Genomic DNA, 20,457 nt, shown 5'->3' with positions numbered 1-20,457 from the left:
GCTCTTTCATGTAGGCCGAATGTATCAAAACAACTCCTTCTGGGTCATCACAGCTTGTCTCAAAAGCACTACAGACAAACCACAAATGTGTCACTGGAGACCATCGCGTCTATTTTTAGAGGCTTGTGTGTGAGTTTAGCCATATGCGTTTCCGGTGCGTGACCCCTCATAAACTTGTTGCGCCGTACCACCTGCTGGGCTTGCTATAGTATTTTCCGTCAGTTTTCTGTTTTGACGGATGCAAAGCTAATTTTTCTGTTTTTCGTTCTTCCTACCTTTTAAGTTTTACAATCCTTACTGGATAATTCTTGTTTATAGAAACTGACGCTATTAACATTTCTCCCAACGGCAAGAATCCAAAAAGGAAAACCAACTTCAGAAGTCAAAAAAAATATTTTATTTTTGTAAGATTTTCAGATCTTACACGTGAAATCTGCCAATTATTCTGCACACCAGGACACTGCCTAGCCAGTGCCCTGGTGCATTATACTGTTGGAATTGCCATTGCTGTTGGAATAAAATAGAAGCATTATTGAGTGCACTTTGTTCAGAAATATCGCAGCTGTCCAACTTGTACCTTAGCCTCTCAGCAAAATATTCCCGTGCCAGCAAAGCAAGATCATCCTGACCATGGAAGTGAATCTGGAAAGATGGCGGCCCGAAGGAGGAAAGTGAAGTTCTCCAAGTAACATCCCAACTCACATGGCTCATTAATTTTCGAAAGGTGGCTCCTCACAACAGTCAAGCTCATGACCGGTCACATCTCCTCCCCCTCCTTCTGGGACAAATATGCATGGAGAATCCCAGTGGCACATCTACGAGCGTCGCAGCTATGCCCTCTTCAAAGACAGACCGGTCGAACCGGTTCACCTGTCGGACCGGTGTCTTCCGCAGCAGATGCTATCTCGAGTCCAGGACTTGTTGAGGTCGACATCTGGACTCGAGTCCAGATGTCGACCTCAACTATGTATATAATTATGCACTTCAATGTATATCCTTATAGTATGTATTTTTGAAACGAATGGTTTGTACACTCACTTAATGTTCTATATAATATTATGTAGTAATTTTAGTATACTCAAATCATTTCGCCATTTTCCTGTACTTTATTTCACTTATATATCATTTTATTATTTACTTATTTATTTATGTATTTTCTAGCTTAATTACCTAAACCCATAAGAAATTATGCCTTGTGCATTTCGTCTTCTAATACATTATGATTTATACACCATTTGGCATCTCTCATATTGTGGAAATAACTTTGAAACTGTGATGGCATGTCGCATTACCAGGGTACCTGCCTACTCACTGATGATGAAGCCAAATAGCTTCGAAACGATCGTCTGGGTGGTGGTATCCACTGAAAATAAATAACAGTAGTCTTCTTTACTAGAGAAGACTACTGTTGTGAAGGCACCCGCAATATGAGATACAATTAAAACGATGCCTTTACACTACAAACGTAGTTCAAATTTATGGGTAAACTATGGTGTATCTACACCGATATTATATAGTTAATTGCCTAGACCCATAAGAAATTATGCCTTGTGCATTTCATCTTCTAATAATGTCTCTGTAATACATTGTTAAACCCTGGCCATTGTGCCGTGAAGGGATGTTGCAACTACTATTATGTAAATTATCATTCTAAGCGTTGCAATAAAGATTCTTCTTATTCTACACACCAGGACACTGCCTAGCCGGTGTCATGGTGCATTATCCTGTTTAAAATAACATTGCTGTTGGGAAAAAAAAATAGAATTATTGGGTGCATTTTGTTCAGAAAGACCGCAGCTGCCGGACCTGTACCTCAGCCTGCCAGCAAAACATTCTCCAGACCATGACAACTCGCCATCAATCTGCACTGTCTAAACCCATAAATGATAAACCAGTGGCACATATGCCACGAGTGAAATAAATAGGAAAATATACTTGCAAGTGACCACCCATAGTTTATACAGTACTAAGTTAAAAAAGTTTTTTTTTTTTTTTTTTTAATTTGAAGAGAGAGAGAATTCTTTACACTGAGTGAACAGAAATTATGGGATACCTACCTAGTAACGGGTAGGCCCACCTTTCGCCCGGATAAGGGCAGTCACACATAACCTGGACCGTTCAGAGATGCGTCTAGACGTACCAGAGTTCCCAACGTGTGCCAGTTGAACACGCCCTAGAGTCCTAGACCATTACCAACCATCCACCTACCTGAACAGTACCTTGATGACATGACGGGTGCATAGCTTCGCGCGGTTTCCGCCAGATACGCACCCCTCCCGTCTGCTCGAAATAATGGAAACGGGACTCATCGGAGCAGGAGACTTGTCTCCAATCATCCAAGGTCCAGTACCGATGTTCTTTTGCCCAGTTGAGGCGTAGAGTCCTGTATCGTGGTGGTAGCAATGGGACTCTAGTGGTTCGGCGGTTCCCATAACCTATTGCGGCTAATGATCGCCTTATGATCTTGGTGGAGACGTTTCTGGCACCTCCCTCGTTGATGTCGGTGGTGATCTGTGCTACTTTCGCTCTCCAGTTGGCTGAAACAATGCCACAGACGTCGACGGCCACGTTCATCCACCACCTTTCTCCGCCCACAGCGCTGTCCACGATGAGATATTATTCAAGAAATGGCGTATTACCGATACACTTTTGATACTGTCGAACGGGGATAGTGCAATTTCTGTACCACCTCCGCGATAGAGTAACCCATTCGTCGAGCACACACTATCATCCCTCTCTCAAAGTCCGTTAACTCACGACGATTATCCATACTGACATTGAATTGCCGTCTACGTGAATGCAGTGCACCTATATACCTGCCAAGCGGTGGGTTCATCCACTAGCGAGAGGGGTGATAGCGTCGCGTTGCCCGGGAACCAGGTATCCCATGAATTCTGCCCTTTCAGTGTATAGTCTATCAGATACATCTAGCGGTTAACACTGTTAAGTATAATTAATCGCAAAATTATGCTCCAACAAAGTTCTCATCAGAAACCTTCAAATATTATTACCTTTTTACAATAGCAATAAATACTATTTAGTTACTAATCTTAGGTTGTTATTTTTTGTTTTGGTTTCTTTTTTCAATGGTACACAAACCTTTTTATATTTTTGTTTCACAAGACTGACACGCAAGCCTGAAAAGGTTTGCCATCTGGTCTAAACCATGCTCAACGAGTCCGTTGCCGTACGTTTTTGCCACGCGGTTATCTGTTGTTAGCAAAAACAAAATTAAATGGCCAATTTTTCAAATCAGTGCTCTTTTCGAGTTGGCGATTGTACAGTGGCGACGCTCTCTGAAACACACAAAGTGGTAGTTGTATCCTTCACTAACCCCACTAGCATAGTGGGGTTAGCGAAGGATAGCCACAAAGAAGATTTTATAATAATTGATTTAGATAATAACAACTTCCATATTTTTAAAATAAATTATAAATTCAGTTATTCTTTTTCAACTCATTGGTGCCTTAATGAACTGGTGCCTGTGATAATATTTCAATAGTCAAATTGACTATTGAAATATACTTGTCTTGTATTTATTTTTTAACCTGTCTGTCCCGATCTGTTGTGTTTTTTTCTTAATGTTGCCTTTTGCACACTATATAAAACATTTACTAATATAACTGATTTCTGTTTTCTAACTGTTACTGATTCTAATCTCTCTCTCTCTCTCTCTCTCTCTAGGTTGCCTATCGGAAGGTTCCTTGTACCAAGTAGGGGAAGCCATTCCAAGTCGCGGACATTGTCAAACCTGCTACTGCACTCGAGAAGGTGTAACTTGTCGAAGGCTGAAATGCTCTCCTTCAGTCGATGGATGTATTCCCATTATACCAGAGGGACACTGCTGTCCTTTCGAATACCGATGCGGTAAGTGGCGCCATCTATTTTACAATTCGAAGCCTTATACGTTTAGTTAACAGAAACAGGGGCTGATATTACAAATTTGCGAGCGCGATAAAATATCCGTAAAAAGGCGCTATAAAGGGAAACCCAGAAAAATGTTTATAAATAATGATGCTCGAAACACCAATCTGAAGCTAAAGAAAAAACTTCACTAATTCGAAACTCTATAATTCTCACTGTTTTCTTTGTTATATGTGCGTATTTTATTTATGCAGAAAAGAGATTTTTTTTTTTTCCCTAAACAATTCTTTTTGTTTTTTCATAATACAATTCAGAATTTTTTTTCAGAAAGGTTTTTATAATCATTTTGTAAAAGAAGTAAAAGTATTCAAAATGGAAAAAAAAAAAAGGCAAATGAAAACATCACGACAATTTTATTGTTAAATAATGCACTTCCCATCCCATCACATCACACATCCTTCCCATGAAATTTTTATAGAGCGACAATATCAAGTGCTTTTTTGTTACCTCCTGGTATCACAGTCCTCATACAACCTATGATCCTAAAGCGGTGAGTAGAGCTTCAAAGAAGAAAAGACACTGGCCAATACCGTATTAAAAATGATAGCATAAAAAGTCATTTACAACTGGTGTGCAGGTTGGAATGAAGTATACAGCAGAGAATAACAATGAGTGTATGAAAAAAAAAACTAATAAATGAAGCCAATGTTCTTATTGCTTAGGATGGAATTCAAAGAAGAAAAGGAAAAAATATGTTGCACAACAAGTAGTCGTGCAAGGATTTCATGGAAGAAGAAAAGATGGAAATAAGATTATTATGAATCTCTGTCATGATGGGAGATCATTCCATGTTCCAGGAACAACAGCTGCAATCAAACGATGTTGGTTTCTTAATAGGGAAAGCAAAATGGACCATAAGAAAAACTCTGAGTAGCAACCATTTATAAGGAAATAGAATGTATGTGCTACATTATATCTTTGATTCAATAGTATTTTAAAACGAATAAGACATTTTAAGACAGCATATGTAGTATTGTATGATATTTGAAAAAATATAAAATTTCAGTTTATCTTCTAATGTAGACGTGATATGGAAGTGATCAGGAGGTACAATTATATTTTGTTTGCCAGTATAATTAATGAGTTATTATTACTCATTTATCATACATAAATATATACTGTACATAACTATACAATTTTAAGACAATTAAACAGATAAATAAATATACTGAAGGAAGCAGGATCAACATGAAAAGCTTCAATGAGTAGCACAGGGGCGACTGTCGTGCATCAATGTGTTAGGCTTTTTAATCCACTTTTCGTTAGTTTTTGATTAACAAACTTATTGACAACTGCAGATTTTGTTACGTTCCTCTTATTATCGATGTAAAATAAATAGCATGTCTCCTTTCTTAAGGGGTATACCAGTAAAAGCTAAGGTTACTTTAAATAAACTCTGATCTAAATTGTCAGTACTCGTTAGGATTAAACCAGTTATTTCTATACTATTCGTCAATCGCTGTTCACGAGTCTGTGATCTTTAACTGCAATCAATTGATGCTTATTGATTAAAATTCTGCTAAATAGAATAAAAATATAAGACAAGTATTTCGACTGCTTCATTTCTTCGATGTCGTTACTGACATTTGGTAACTCTTCTATATCTTTCTTAACTGATATAATTTTTTTTTTAATTCAAATAATCTTCAGAGCAACTAAACTGAAAATGTTTAACCTTCTGTGTGTAAGGCTACCTAATTGAGCATCTATCTATATGTATGTAAAGAGAATTTTTTTATGAAGAAAGTGTTGGTTGAAATACATCACAAATCAGAATTTCTTTAAAATCCTTACCTCCTAAATCCTTCCCTTTTATATTTTGAGGCTCCTTTTACCGTTCTTCCAATAAGGAGCATTTACTGTATAACGGTATTCTAACTTAGAACTTGAACAGTACACTTCCGGGACTGTAAATGCTCATCACGCTTTCTAAAAATAAGAGGCGCATTATTCATCGTTACCATTAAGAAATCACTCTTATTTTCTCTTTATATAATATTCATATTCTAGCTAATTGAAAAATAAAGTTTGCAAATCTTTAGACAATTGTGTATTAAGTTAATTATACTTTCACTATTCGGGTCACTGGCGTTGGAATGATAATAATATTATTTATCTGCTGTGAAAAAATATAAAATTTATAAAAAATAATAATAATAAAAAATATTAACAAGTCTGTTGAAAAGTGCGAAGATGGATGCGTGAATTACACAAAATACCAAAACGAACAGGAGAAGAATAGCAGAAATTGGAGTTGCTGAAATCGTAAGAAAGAGAGAAAGAATGTGAACATCCTATATGATATAATGAATTAAGTAAAATTATAGGCTGAATTGGATAGCCAATTAGAGTAAAGCAAAAAATTATTAAATTAATATATGGAGTAATAGCAAGCAACAGATATGGGTGGGCAATTTTGGTTATAGGTCCAAGAAAGGGGTAGAGAAAGAGAGTTAGCTAAAAATTGATATATAAATCAGGTATTTCATCAGGGGACTACACCTGATCGTGTATCAAAGACTACGTTTCTATACTTGTACACATCTGTGGAAGAAAAGCAAATTTAAGAATAAAATTGAGTGAGATCAAATACGGGAGTTTAGCAGTAGAACTTTCATAAAAATGTGGACAAGGTAGTCCTAACGCAGTGTATATTGTAGAACAAAATAAATTAAGAAGTAAAATGGTAATAAAATTAAAATAAGTAATTAAAATGTAACCTAGATACAACAATAAGTGGTTGTAAGCGAATGACGCGATTTAGAACAAATTTAGGAAGAATATGTATGTGAAGTTAGTGCAAGCAAATGGTATAAGGCAAGGGAGTGAATCGAGGAGAGGGAAGGGATGAAAGTGTAGATAAAAAAGGCGAAGATGCGAGATATTAAGGACAGTAGGAACGTTGGTATCCCCCTCGTATTACACTAATAGCTTTACGGAAGAGAAAAAAGAAGCAGAAAGTATAAAGATAAAAAGCTAACAAAAAGATATTAAAAAGAGATTACTTGGGCTAGCTGGGATCGTAAAGCCCATCCTTTTAGTAAGGGCCTTGACTAAGAGAGAGAGTTAGTAGAAAGAAGGAGACTAATACCAGATGCTTGCGATGTAAGAAGCCGAAAATAAAAACCGAAAGAATTACGAAAAAGTAGATAGTTGCTAATACAGAGTATAAAATAGATACATGGAATTTTCAAGTAATGCGTAGTAAATAGTTGAGGTGGGAAAATATACAGTTGAATCGATTCGTATAACTGAAGCTAAAGCAGTAACACATTAGAAAGAATACCTGGAACTCATAACAATTTATAGTGAAAAGCGGATTTACAAGAAAGCTGCAAAAAGAGCATAGAATTAGTGACCTCTATAGTGATAGCTTCTGATAAAATATGTGTATAAAGATACACAAGTGAAACTAAGGCAAGGAAAAAGTAATATACAGAGGAAATTACAGAGTGCAAATAGATAGCTGGAAGATATATTTAAAATGACTAAATTCTTAGACAGGAAGGTTGAAGATATTTGGAAAATTAGAATAGAATAGTCTAAAAATGAAATTATAATACATATTTCATATTAGTAATTAAGTATGGGAGTGACAACTCTAGTAGATCAAGAAGCAATAAAACGGCTGTTAAGGATTCAGCATTTAAAATAAAAACATATAGAATGAACGTAGACCAAAATTAATTGACTGAAGCCCAAATGGTAGAGTTAATATGCATCAAAAACTTTGGAGACTGTATAAGAAAAGCCTTATTACAGTACATAAAACTTTTTATTTGAAAATCCAAGTTAGAATTGTTCACATAAATCGAAGTGAACAGTTAATATACCCAATAGTGGCTGAGGAATATGACACAAGAAATTTCAGATTATAACATGTAATGAGCAACATGAAATCCTTGTGGACATGTGTATATGTAAAGGGCGGCACCTAGACCGTTTGTTCAACTCCGCCTCGTATCTCTGTGAAGAACAGAATCACTACAAATCGGCCAGATATGTGTGTGACATCGGTTTGTGTGTATTATGGCAGCTGTGCTTTAATCCAACAAAGTGTAAGGTATTACACCTGGGAAACAGTAATCCCAAAATAACTTATTCACTTGGTGGAGTTCAACTAAACCCAGTACTGGAGGAAAGGGACTTGGGTGTTACGATACGGTCAGACATGAAATTCTCTGAGCATTGTAAACAGGTTGCAAGGAAGGCCCATGGTGTCCTATCGATGATCTATCGAACTTTTGCAAGTAGAGATAGGGACGTGATAATCCCATTATATAAGGCTTATGTTAGACCACACTTGGAATACTGTGTTCAAGTATGGAGACCGCACCTAAAGAAAGACATCGAGCTTCTTGAAAGGGTGCAAAGAAGGGGGGTAACTCGCCTGGTGAGATCGGCAAAAGGGCGTCCTTATGAAGAAAGACTTCGAATATGTGGGTTGCAGAGTTTGGAAACTAGACACCTTAGAGGAGATTTGATTGAGGTGTTTAAGGCTCTGAGAGGCATCAGTAAAATGAATGAGGACAAAATTTTCAAGATTATAAATGATGCTAGAACTAGGGGACATAAATTCAAGTTACGGGGGGAAATGTTTAGATTGGACTGCAGGAAGTTTTATTTTAGCCAGCGAGTTATAAATTACTGGAATAAGTTGCCTTCATGGGTGGTAGAGGCCGACAGTTTGGGGAAATTCAAAGGTCATCTGGATAGTACTTTCGGGTAAGGGAAGCGCATAGGATGATAGGTTTAATTTCCTTTTTATTTATTTTTTATTTTATTTTTTTTATTTATTAATTTATTTTTTATTTATTTTTTTTTTGTTTTTATCATTGTTTTGTTCGGATTTTTTTTTTTTTTTTTTTTTTTTGGCTGGTGCAGCATAAGCCATAGGCTTTCTTGCACCATGCGGCCGTTACTAATACTAATACTAATTATGTGTGTGTTCTGTTGTTATCTTCTGGCCATTTGGCTACCCAGATGCATCAATCACCTGGATAGGTGATTCGGGGTACTCGTCCACACCACGGGAAGGTGGGCCAATCCATGTAAAGCACGTACTGTCTCAAGAGAGACTGACCCACATGATGTTGTCAGAAGATAGTCATGAAATCCTTATATGGAAATGTTCGAATGCTAACTGATATCCAAAGGGAAAGGTAGTAAATGACCTATGGGATGAACATAGGCCAAATTAATTGTATGCAGTCCAAATGGTATGGTTATTTTGCATCAGAGGCTTTGGAGACTGTATAAGGAAAGACTTACTACAGTACATAAAAATTTTATTTTTTTTTTTTGAAAATTCAAGATAGAACTATTCGCATAATTGGAAGTGAACACAGGTACAGAAGCTAAACGATAACCGAGGACAATTCCAGTTGTAATAATGAATAAACGCAATGGTGACAGAGTGGTGACAATGGTGAATAAATCCAATGGTGAAATTCAGTTTAATGGTGACTGAAGAACATAACAGCAGAAATATTAAGTGATAACAGGTCATGAATACCATGAAATCCTTAGGTGAAAATGCTGGAAAGAGCAGACTTGTATTGAAATGAAAGGGTAGTAAATGATATGCTGGAGACCATAAGATGATATATGCGCATTAGTAAAAATATTGGTAGATCCAAGATGAAAAGGTGACAGTTTCTTTAGAGAAGCATGCAGTGGAATTTAATATAAAAGTACTTGAAAATCCAAGATAGATACAAACTGTAACTATTATTGAAAATACAAATTATTTTCGCATAATATGAATTGTCAGTAAACACTTCAGAAAGATGGTAAATTATAATTATATGTGATTTCATGGAAGATCTTGTACATATATAAAATAAAGGTAAGCGTTTATAAAAATAATGAGAAACGTAGTGAGTAAAGCAGAAAGATCATTCCATAGGAAATCATGTGAAGTTATTACTCTCCAAATAGTGGAAATGCCACAATATAATATTACATCTATACAAATTCAAACTAGAACTGACCTAGTCAAAGTAAATTATAACCAAATTTATGTTTGATAAAATGAGCAACAATATTAAAATTAAAGTTGATAAAATGGACAGGGATACTGTTTTTAATTAATTTATTGTACAGTAGTTGTAGGGCATTGGTGAATAATAAATGGTTTACGATCCCAGCTAGCCCATGTAACCTTTAATATCTTTTTCTTAGCTTTTTATCTTTATACTTTCTACTTCTCCTTTTTTCTCGTTCGTAAAGCTATTAGCATAATGCGAGGGTGATAGGAACGTTCCTACAGTCATTAACCTCTCGCTATATGCTTCTTTTTTATCTACACTTTCATCCTTTCCCTCTCCTCGACTCACTCCCTTGCCTTATACCATTTGCTTGCACTAATTTCATACACATATTCTCACTAAATTTATTCTAAATCGTGTCATTCGCTTATAACCACTTATTTTTGCATCTAGATTACACTGTAAACATTTATTTTAATTTTATTACCATTTTAATGTTGTTGCTCAGTTTTATCCTTAAATTTGATTTTGTTTTCACAGGCATGGACAAGTATAGAAACGCAGTCTTTGATACATGATCAGGAGTCACCTGATGAAATATCTGATTATGTATCAACATTTATTTTTAGCTAACATCAGATTTTAAATTTATAATTTCTTGAATATAATTTCTTTTTATAAATCCCTTTCTTGGACTTATAACCAAAATTGCCCACCCTTATGTGATGCTTGCTATTACGCCATATATTAATTTAATCATTTTTTGCTTTACATTCCCTCTTCTCTAATTGGCTTTTCAATTCAGCCTATAATTTTGTTCAATTCATTATATCATATAGGATATTCACATTATTTCTCTTTCTCTCGCCTTCAACATCTCCAATTCTGCTATCCCTCTCCTATTAGTTTTGGCATTTTGTGTGATTTATGTATATATCTTTGATTTATGTATATAATTTTTTTTTATTTGAGTATTATGCTTTATGGATCATAGATTTATTGCCTGTGATAACACGTATAACAGGCAATAAATCTATGATCCATAAAGCATAATACTCAAATAAAAAAAATTAGAAATCTTTTGGAGACTAGCTCCAAAACTCATGGTAGTAGAACCAGATTTCGATATAAGAAACCTTGTCATCATAAAGAAACCGATTTTGGTGACACTTTTTTTTTTACCCTTACTGACCCTCTGTAGTTGCCTTTTGATAGAAAACGTTCTGATTTGTAAGTTGGTGGTGATGAACAGGATGGTTATAAAGTTGGTGGTTATAATAGTGTAACAGCATAAAAATATGTAAATTTTTAGACTTAAACATATTAATCGACACTCAATAAAACATGAGATCCAATGTTTGTTTTAAACCCCTTAATTTTCATGACTCGGTAGCCAGGTGGGCAGGAGCACCAGGGCGTAGCACACGCTTCTTGATTAGACCGGGGTTCGAGCCCGTGCCCACCAAATACGGAGGATGCGGAAAGGTCAGGGAATGACCACCACATATCCCCGGAGCAATATGGCCTTAGTTGCTAATGCTCCTAAAAACCAAACAACAACAACTTCTGGCCTAGGCCATCTCGAGCATATCTCAAGTGAAATTTACTGTATTTAAAAATATTGCTGAAAACGTTATTGCTCTGAATAAATAGAAAATGTTTCTGACGTCAAGCAATGGCTATAATGATCACTTTGTACACAGCCATCGATTCACAAATTCAAAACACTAGTGGCACATGTGAACAAGTCAACTACCAGAGGTCAGTTGAGGGTCGAAATGTGTTGACACAAAACGGTTCGGTTGTAATGACAAACATTCCTCATTAGTATTTTATTTATCTTACAAAAATGTAACTGAGTGGTCAAGCGCCGGAGTGCAGTAATGCAGATGCATCTGAATAGACTGTGGTTCAAGCCACGATCCACTGAATGCTAAATACAGTTAATGATTGCATTCATTATCAAAATAATTAATTGTAAACTCCTCTGACTCGGTTGGGTCTGAGTTTAAACAAGAATTTAGACATGTTCTCTTAAAAACTATTCTCTACAAAAGTTTAATAGTTAACACTTATATCCATTCTAAATATTTTTTATTACTTATGGCAGCAATCAACTTCAGTAATAAGTTAAAATTTAGTATTATTTCAACTATATTTAAATATATATATAAAGCTTCTTTAATTTCCAGACTTTCCCTCCAATCCTTCGTCTGCCATACTTTTCCATATTATGGACGATTACGAAGTCACCATTTCGCCATTAACAGTAAAGGAAATAGGACTGCTAAATTTTGATCCACACCTACTCAGTAAAGGGTCGTTAGATGCAGAAAGTAATGGAGACTTAGAAGAGAAAACAGAACAATCTAGAAACATTTCAGATCAGACTTTTCCAGAAGAACGACATGAAGAATATTTTCCAACGTCTGTTACTGGGACTGCTGTTACAGTAACTGTACCAACTATAATTTTTAATAAGGATACCAGCATGAAAGTGTCAGCAGACTACACTATAAGCAGTTCCATTTTGAATGGAAGTACAAATATCCACGACAGAAAGTCCAACATGCAAATAAACAAGACATTCTTGCTCACCTCTACTCTCCCATCGGTTGGTGAAGAAGAATCTCGGGGCGAGAGCGAATCTCGCTCGACTCATTCATCTCCTTCAATACTAGACAGTATTGTTTCGTTTGGTAAGGATTTCTACAGACGCGTCATTTCTAAACCACCAAGTGAAGAATCCCTGTACCTAGGAAGGCCAAGAAGCCTTGAGAAATCTGTCCCTTTGAGAGATCAACAATTGCCTCAAAACCTCTCTATTAATTTCCTTCAAGAAACTTCTTCATCTGTTCCAGCAAATCACATGGTATCATCGGATACCGAAAAAATTGTTGGCATAATTACCCCAGTACACACAAACACAACAAGCAGCGTATCAGCAGTAACGAATACAACTGTGTTGCCACGCAATTAACAATTTACGACACTACAGTATATTTTGTCATTTCGTCACACACATACAGTCGGAGCAAGAAGACTTTTTCCAGAATATAAATATAAAACAAACAAACACACACACAAAAAAAAGACAGTTGAAAGAAGTGAAAGCAACTAGATACCACTACCATGTGATAAAAGAAATAATTCTTCAACTTCTCATTGTAAATTTGACACTACGAGAAAGTTTTATTGAACTGCACCCGGCAAACACTTGTTGTCCCTACACTGAATATACTGTAACTAAGCTTATATATGTAATTAATTTATTTCTGGATTAATGTATTTTTATATATACTAAAATTCTACACGCATTACAAAGCAAGACTCCTTTAAGAATGTACTGAATATGTAAGAATAAGAATATTTATAAAATGTGTACATATACAAAGAAATAAAACGCTGCAAGATCAAGAGCTGGAAGAGAGAATAAAATGCTGTTTGGTGTGTTATTAAGATAATGAAAAACTCATTTAAACCAATAAAAGAAAACTAGCAATGCATACAACATATGGCACCAGAATTATTTCAGCTCTTACGTTTTATGCTCTCGCGATTATCAGCGATTACGATCATTGTCATTCCACAGCGTATGAAAAGGCCTGAGTTCGAATCCCGTCGAGAAGAGATGCGTTTTATTAGCGTTCTTCGCAATGTGGCAGAGTTAGTCGGTCTTGGACAAGACCTGCATAATTTTATCTTCGGAAAATCGGGTTTTTCGTTCAGCACACAGGTCAACCAACCGATTAATATGCGCAATTACGTACAAAATATACCGACGCCATGGTTGCTTTTGCACTTGCTTTTGTCAAACCATACTGTTTGACAAACAGTATGGTTTGACAAAAACTGATTGAACAGTATGGTTTGACGTTACTGATTTTTTCGTTACTGAAAAAATCAGTAACGAAATTAATATCACCGAGATTTTAATAAAATTCGAAATATGTACAAAATACTGGAATATCAGTTAAGAGTTGAATGATATATGGCAGAAATATGGGTTCTTGGTGTTGATACAAATTCTTGGGGTTCAGCGGAACGCCAAGTGGATAACAATATTGTTTAACATCCTCTTCTGCATAGCTTTATTTCTACACCTCTTTTCCTAATGAAGTAAATTTTGTGTAAACATCATTAGGAAATATATTCAGAGATAAATATGTTTACAAGTGCTGTACGCATATACCTTTGTATAAGTATATACTAATAAACGTATAAATGAATAAAAGTATTCACTAAGACCTTCCCAGTGTTCCAACACAAATAAAGGAAGGGGAAGGGGAAGGTGACGGATCGCTATGTTATAAATTCTAATTAAAGCAATATAAAACTGCGCATCACTGTATGCCAAATAACTTAATATGTATCCACATTGCCATCTTGCCTTTGCCATCTCGAGAATAAAGAGAAATGTATCTATTTATTTATTATCCTGCCAAAAGCCAAGAAGACACGGTAATTATGAACAAAAGGTATTTATTCGATATATTTAGTAGCATGTGCTGGCCCACCTGTCCCCGCCTATGACTGCTTCAATGAGTGCTTAATGGAAAACTTTCTACTAATTTCTTTAGGAAGCTTGTAATATTGTGCTCCACGCTATCTTTAAAAAATTCGAGACTCCACTAACGAAGACAGCTTAATCTCTTAATCTTAGTCTTAAGCTAATTTTGCGTTCTAGTTTTTACAAAGTTGTTCAGTTTGGCTGAGATTTGATCTCTCTGTTCAAAGAAAGTGCATCACCCCTTAAAATTGTAATTGTCGTCCGAATAACCTACGTATATGGCAATATTTCTTACAGATATTGCATCAGGCAATATTGCATCAGATAAGATTGACACGCGTAGGTGATGACGTAATATTGCATCAGCTGTTACTTTCAGCTATATAAGCACGCTCTGCAAGAGTTGCAGTCATTCCTTGCTTGTGCCAGGATGGCGAGTTACGTGCAATTGACGCCAAGAAGAGAGAGTGCTATTGTTGCTTTAGGTGAGGAAGGATGTTCTTCCCGTTATATTGAAAAAAAAAGTGTCTTGTAATCAGTCGACAGTGAGTAGATTTCTTTCCAAACTCAAGGATACTGGTTCTGCTGATTGGGAAAAAGGAACCGGACACAAACGAGTCTCTACCAAAAACAGGACCACGTTTTGAAGCGCTTATGCCTTAAAAACCGTAAAGCTTCTTCGTCTGAGCTTAAAAGAGAATGGGAAGAACATACAGAAGTGGTAGCAAGTGCAGTAACAGTCAGAAAACACCTCTTCAAAAATGGACTTGTAGCCCGTCGTCCTAAGAAGAACCTCCTCACACAAAAAATGAAAAAGGCCCGATTAATTTGGTGTAAGGAGCATGGACCTCCGAGCAGTGGAAGTCAGCTATTTTCTCGGATGAGAAGAAATTGAACCTGCATGGTTCTGATGGGAGACAAACGATTCGCCGTAGATGTGGTAAAGAATACCATCCAGACTGTATGGTGTCTACAGTGAAATTCCCTACTAGCCAAATGATATGGGGGTGCATTTCGTATCTCGGAGTAGGTCACCTACAGTTTATAAAAGGTTCCGTAAATGCCAATGGATACCTGGCAATACTGGAAGGGAAACTGCTGCCAACCATTAGATACCATTTGAACCTGCCGAGTAACTGCATCTTTCAGGACGACTCTGCTCCTTGTCATCGGGCGAAAAGTGTAAGTAGGCACTTCTGTAGTTTCTTTAGCTTCATTTCTGCATTAGAGGTTCGGCAGTAATGTGTCTACATTTGTTACAGGTGAAAAAATGGTTGGAAGAGCGGTCCATTATAACTCTTAGCTGGGGAGGAAACAGCTCGGACCTGAATCCTACAGAGAACTGTTGCCATCGTGTGGAATCTGCAGTTGCCAGAAAGAAACCAAAGACCCTTCGTGAACTTCATAATTCGTGTTTGGAACCAAGAACTATCAGTTGATTATCTTCAAAAATTGATCTTGTCAATGCCTCGACGGTGTGCTGCTGCTGTCATCAGGGCCAGAGGCGGTTCAACTAAATATTAGTTTGCACCTGGTGAACTTTTCATTTTGTTTCCCATTTAAAATGATAAACTGAAGCAAACTGGGGGCTTCTGATAACATTTCAGCCATAATTGTCGTGTTTACTAAAACTATTGTATAAATGTTGCAAATGCTCATTTTGGAATATTTTGAGAGCATCTGTCAAATATTACTTAGCTTTGCCTTAACTATTAATAAATATCTTTTGTTTATATTTCTATTTGTGATGCTAGTGATTAATGTAACATACCATTGCGAAAAAGGGTTAGAAATGTGAAATTCCAGGTGATGCACTGTCTTTGAACACCAGTGTATATAACAGATAAATTTTTCGCGCACAAGTATATCATATGTACGTATATACACTCTGTGATACTGAAAATGTAGCATTCTGAAGGAACAAGAATACAGAGAACAACAGCAATGATAACCAATAATTAAGGTGAACACATCTAATGACACAAACAGATACATTGAGCTAAGCGCCTCGGCATTGAGCCATACAGGTGTCGAATAGCATCCTGCGATATTTCCCACTAAGCCTCTCGCACCTAGTCCTACAGGACATCCGTAGTCTGTGCTGTCTGCGGATGGCTCTGTAGATCGGGCGTTGTCCTGGTGAAAAATTTCGTCAAGCACCCCACTAAGAAAGGGGAGAGGATGGGTTCCAGAATCTCTGCGACATAACGGCAAGCAGTCAGATTTCCGTTGACAAACATCAACGACGACTATCAAAACTGATATCTCCCCATACCATAACACCAGCAGGACATGCAGTATGGCATTCAACAATAGTCCTGGGTTTACTGTGTTCATCACGTCGTCGCCACATATGTATGCGACGATCCCCAAGCAGAAGCGCGATTCATCGACGCTGTTGACGCTGCAGACGATGGGCATCGCCTGCACAATCACCATACTTAAATGTTATTGAGCCACCGTGGACATACCTGGAGAGGAGAATGAGAAGATTTCATCCACTTTCATTATTCAAGGAGCTCGAAACGTTCCTCCATGAAGAATGGTCCAATATTCCTCTTAAGACACTTCAAGATTTATTTTAATCTATTCCACATAGAATACAAGCTTTTTTTAAAAGCAAAGGGTGGCCCACCACCATATTAATACATACCTGTAACTCTTATCACAGGTATTTCTATTATTTTGTCCGCCCTTGTATCTGCTAAAATGCTTCGGCTTACCACATAGCCACCGTTCGTTGCATTCTTCACCTAAATCCATACGGAAGTTACGTACAGAATGAGTTAAGATTGTACATACCGCTGCCTAAAAGTTATGCAACCTCATATTTCATCAACAACTTTGTAAAAGAATAAGAGAAGTGTACCGGAAGTGTTCTACGTATCATAATACGTAGTACACTTCCGTATAATACTCTCTAGAAATTAAAATGAAAACAATTTTAAAAAAATCGAAAATCTTTTTAAATTAACTTTTGACCTAATTTTTAATTATGTTTATTTGATTTTTAATTGTGTTCATTTGATTTTTAATTATTGTTAATTATTTCTTACTGTAATATAAGATTTTCGATTTTTTTAAATTGTTTTAGTTTTAATTTCTGGAGAGTATCATATTGAGTATCATATCATAAACTTCTCTTATTCTTTTACAAATATTGGTATTAACGTAGAACGTATTGAGCATTATAGCTGTGCTTCATACTATAAGATTCATCAACAACTATAAATGTGAGTTAAACGAGTTCTTTCCCATTTCCATACATGCCAAACAGGTAGCATATAGAAATGCTGTTTCAAAATCAATCGATGTTATTCCACCTTAGTGCAACCCGTCAACTTTAATACAAAATCATCAACTTTCACGAGTAAGCATTTTATAAAGGTCAAGGTGACATTGGGTAAATGATTTTATTCGCTACAGTAGATGACAACAGGGAGAATGGAAGCAGGCCAAATGCAAGCAGAGGTGTCAAGATGGCTAAATGTCACCCGTAATGTGGTAAGCAGGTTAAAGAGACAATTACAGGAAAGAGAAAATATGTCATGAAAACTTTCCCAACATCAAGCTACGGTCACTTTGTCATGGAGCGACTAATATATTGTCATAACTGCAAAACATAAAACTCAGAAGCGGAGTGGCCACCGGGAGTGGTGATGGGAAGATGACGCACGACCAAATAAGGCCAGCCTTTTTACATTTTTTAACAAATATGACAAGTTATATATCCAATCAAAAATAAGTAAAAAAATAACATAATGTTTTTAACACAACTGAAAGATATCAGCAGAGCCGGGCGCAAGTGGTGTACTGCACCAGGGCAGCAATGACTAAGGGGCGACAGAGACTAAGAGGCGGTAAAAGCCAATGTTCTGTAAACACTAAAAGAGACAGGAGACTAAAAGTTCAATGTATCGAAGAATGTGTTTTGTCGTATTTTATATTTATATCAACAAATAATGCATTTTAAATTTAAAACTTTTTGTTTTCAATATTTCTCAGATGTCTGAGGAAGGTAACGACTCTCTAGTGAATACAGAAAAAGAAAAAAAAATGAAAAGCGACAAGTTCGATTACCGGGTTTCTGGACATCCAGCCACAGCCAGGTCTATAGACTTCGATTTCCTCTAACTTTACTACTATTGATGAAGAAATTGAAATACGTGAATACGTCACCTGTCCAAGATTTTCTTGCTGAATTGGAATTCAGCAAGAAACACTAGAAGCAAATTAGGATGAAGATCACAATAGTGGTATACAAGATCAACTAATTTCACTTAGTGATCCCGGTAAATGGCCAAAAATTTTTAATAAGAATGATGTTAGTTGAAAACAAAACAGAACAATCAAAACAAAATTATTTCCAAAAGATAAAGATAATAATTGAAGAAGCTTTTCTATTGAGTACAGTAGGGCCTCGACTTATGATGACATCGACATCCGATATTCTCAGGAACCGATATACCTTCCATAAGATCTCTTATTTTCAGGACCGATGATATTTGCAGGTACCGATGGCTTTCCGATATAGCTGGAACGATACATGGGTGAAAATTTTCAGACGCGTGGCGCACGGAACATCACTCGTACGATTTTCCTCAACCAATTAGCGTCTTTGTTATTGTTCAACAACGTTATCGTTCAACGTGTGGCGCGCGAAACATCACTCGTACGATTGTTTCAGATCTATGACGATCTGACACTTCAAACTCCATCAACCAGTGGCAGTGCTGTGCGCTTTGAATACTTTAAAGCCAACAGAGGCTGGTTCGAGCACTCAAAAAAAGGGGCGAATATCAAAAGTGTTGAAAGGCATGGGGAGGCATCCAGTACTGATAATAAAGCAGCTGAGACCTTTAAAACTGAATTCCAAGAGTTAGTTGATCAGGAGGGTTATCTTCCCCAACAGATTTTTAACATTTACGAAATCAGCCTCTTCTGGAAGCGAATGCCCAGGAACACGTACATCACTGAGGATGAGGCTAGTTTCATGAGCATAAGCCTATGAAAGATAGGCTCACTCTTCTGTTGGGTGCCAATGCCTCTTGAGATTTTAAGCTGAAGCCTTTGCTTGTGTACCACTCTAATATCCCCATTGTATTTTTAAAAAAAAAGTCGACAAATGCATGCTGGGAGTGTTTTGGCGCAGTAACCCCAAACCTGAGCGATTTCTTCATACACTCCAGACAGTCCCTTTCAACTATATCTCTAACAAAGCAACACCTTATAAATACCATCAATAGACTTCCTAATAAATCTACAAATGGTCCTGACAGCTTTCCTCTATTCATGGTTAAAGGGTGCAGTGCTTTCATTGTGGAACTCCTTCTATCAATCTTTAATCAGATATTAAATTCCGGAACGATCCCTACAATGTGGAACCACTACAGGGTACAACCCATACCCAAAAGAAGAAACCCTAAGGAGCCTAAGGACTTCAGACCGATCTCAGTGGGCTCCTCTCTATTAAAAGTGTTTGAAAAATCTATCTTATCAGCACTGATCGACCAATGCTTCTCTCACAGACCTAAACATCTTCATACTGTGATCCCCAAAAGATCTACTTATACAAACCTACTTGACACCCTATTTAAAATTCAAACTGCTCTCAACAGTAAATCTCAGCTGGACGTCATCTTCCTTGATATTTCATCTGCTTATGATAAGCTCTCAATTCCCGCTCTCATCTACATTCTGGAAAAATACTTTGGCATTACAGGAAGCATGTTAAAAATTATCAACCTCATCCTTACACCAAGACAACTTATCATCAGCCATAAATCCTTCCAACAGGAGCGTGTCATAACGCGGGGAGTACCGCAGGGCAGTGTCCTGTCCGGTTTGTTGTTCGCCGCGGTCCTTGATCCTTTCCTCGCAAGGTACACTGATTTCTCATCATATGCAGATGACCTCAAATTATATATAAAATCGAAAGACCTTGAACAAACCCACCTCATAAATCAGAGAGTCGCAGTCCTGATCAACAGTCTTGTTACCTATCTACTGCAAATAAGTATGGAATTAAACATA

The sequence above is a fragment of the Mastigoproctus giganteus genome, chromosome 5, assembly GCF_048544385.1.
Source record: "Mastigoproctus giganteus isolate SK-2022 chromosome 5, ASM4854438v1, whole genome shotgun sequence".
NCBI classification, from domain to species: Eukaryota; Metazoa; Arthropoda; class Arachnida; order Uropygi; family Thelyphonidae; genus Mastigoproctus; species Mastigoproctus giganteus.
Note: the sequence above shows the minus strand (reverse complement) of the source record.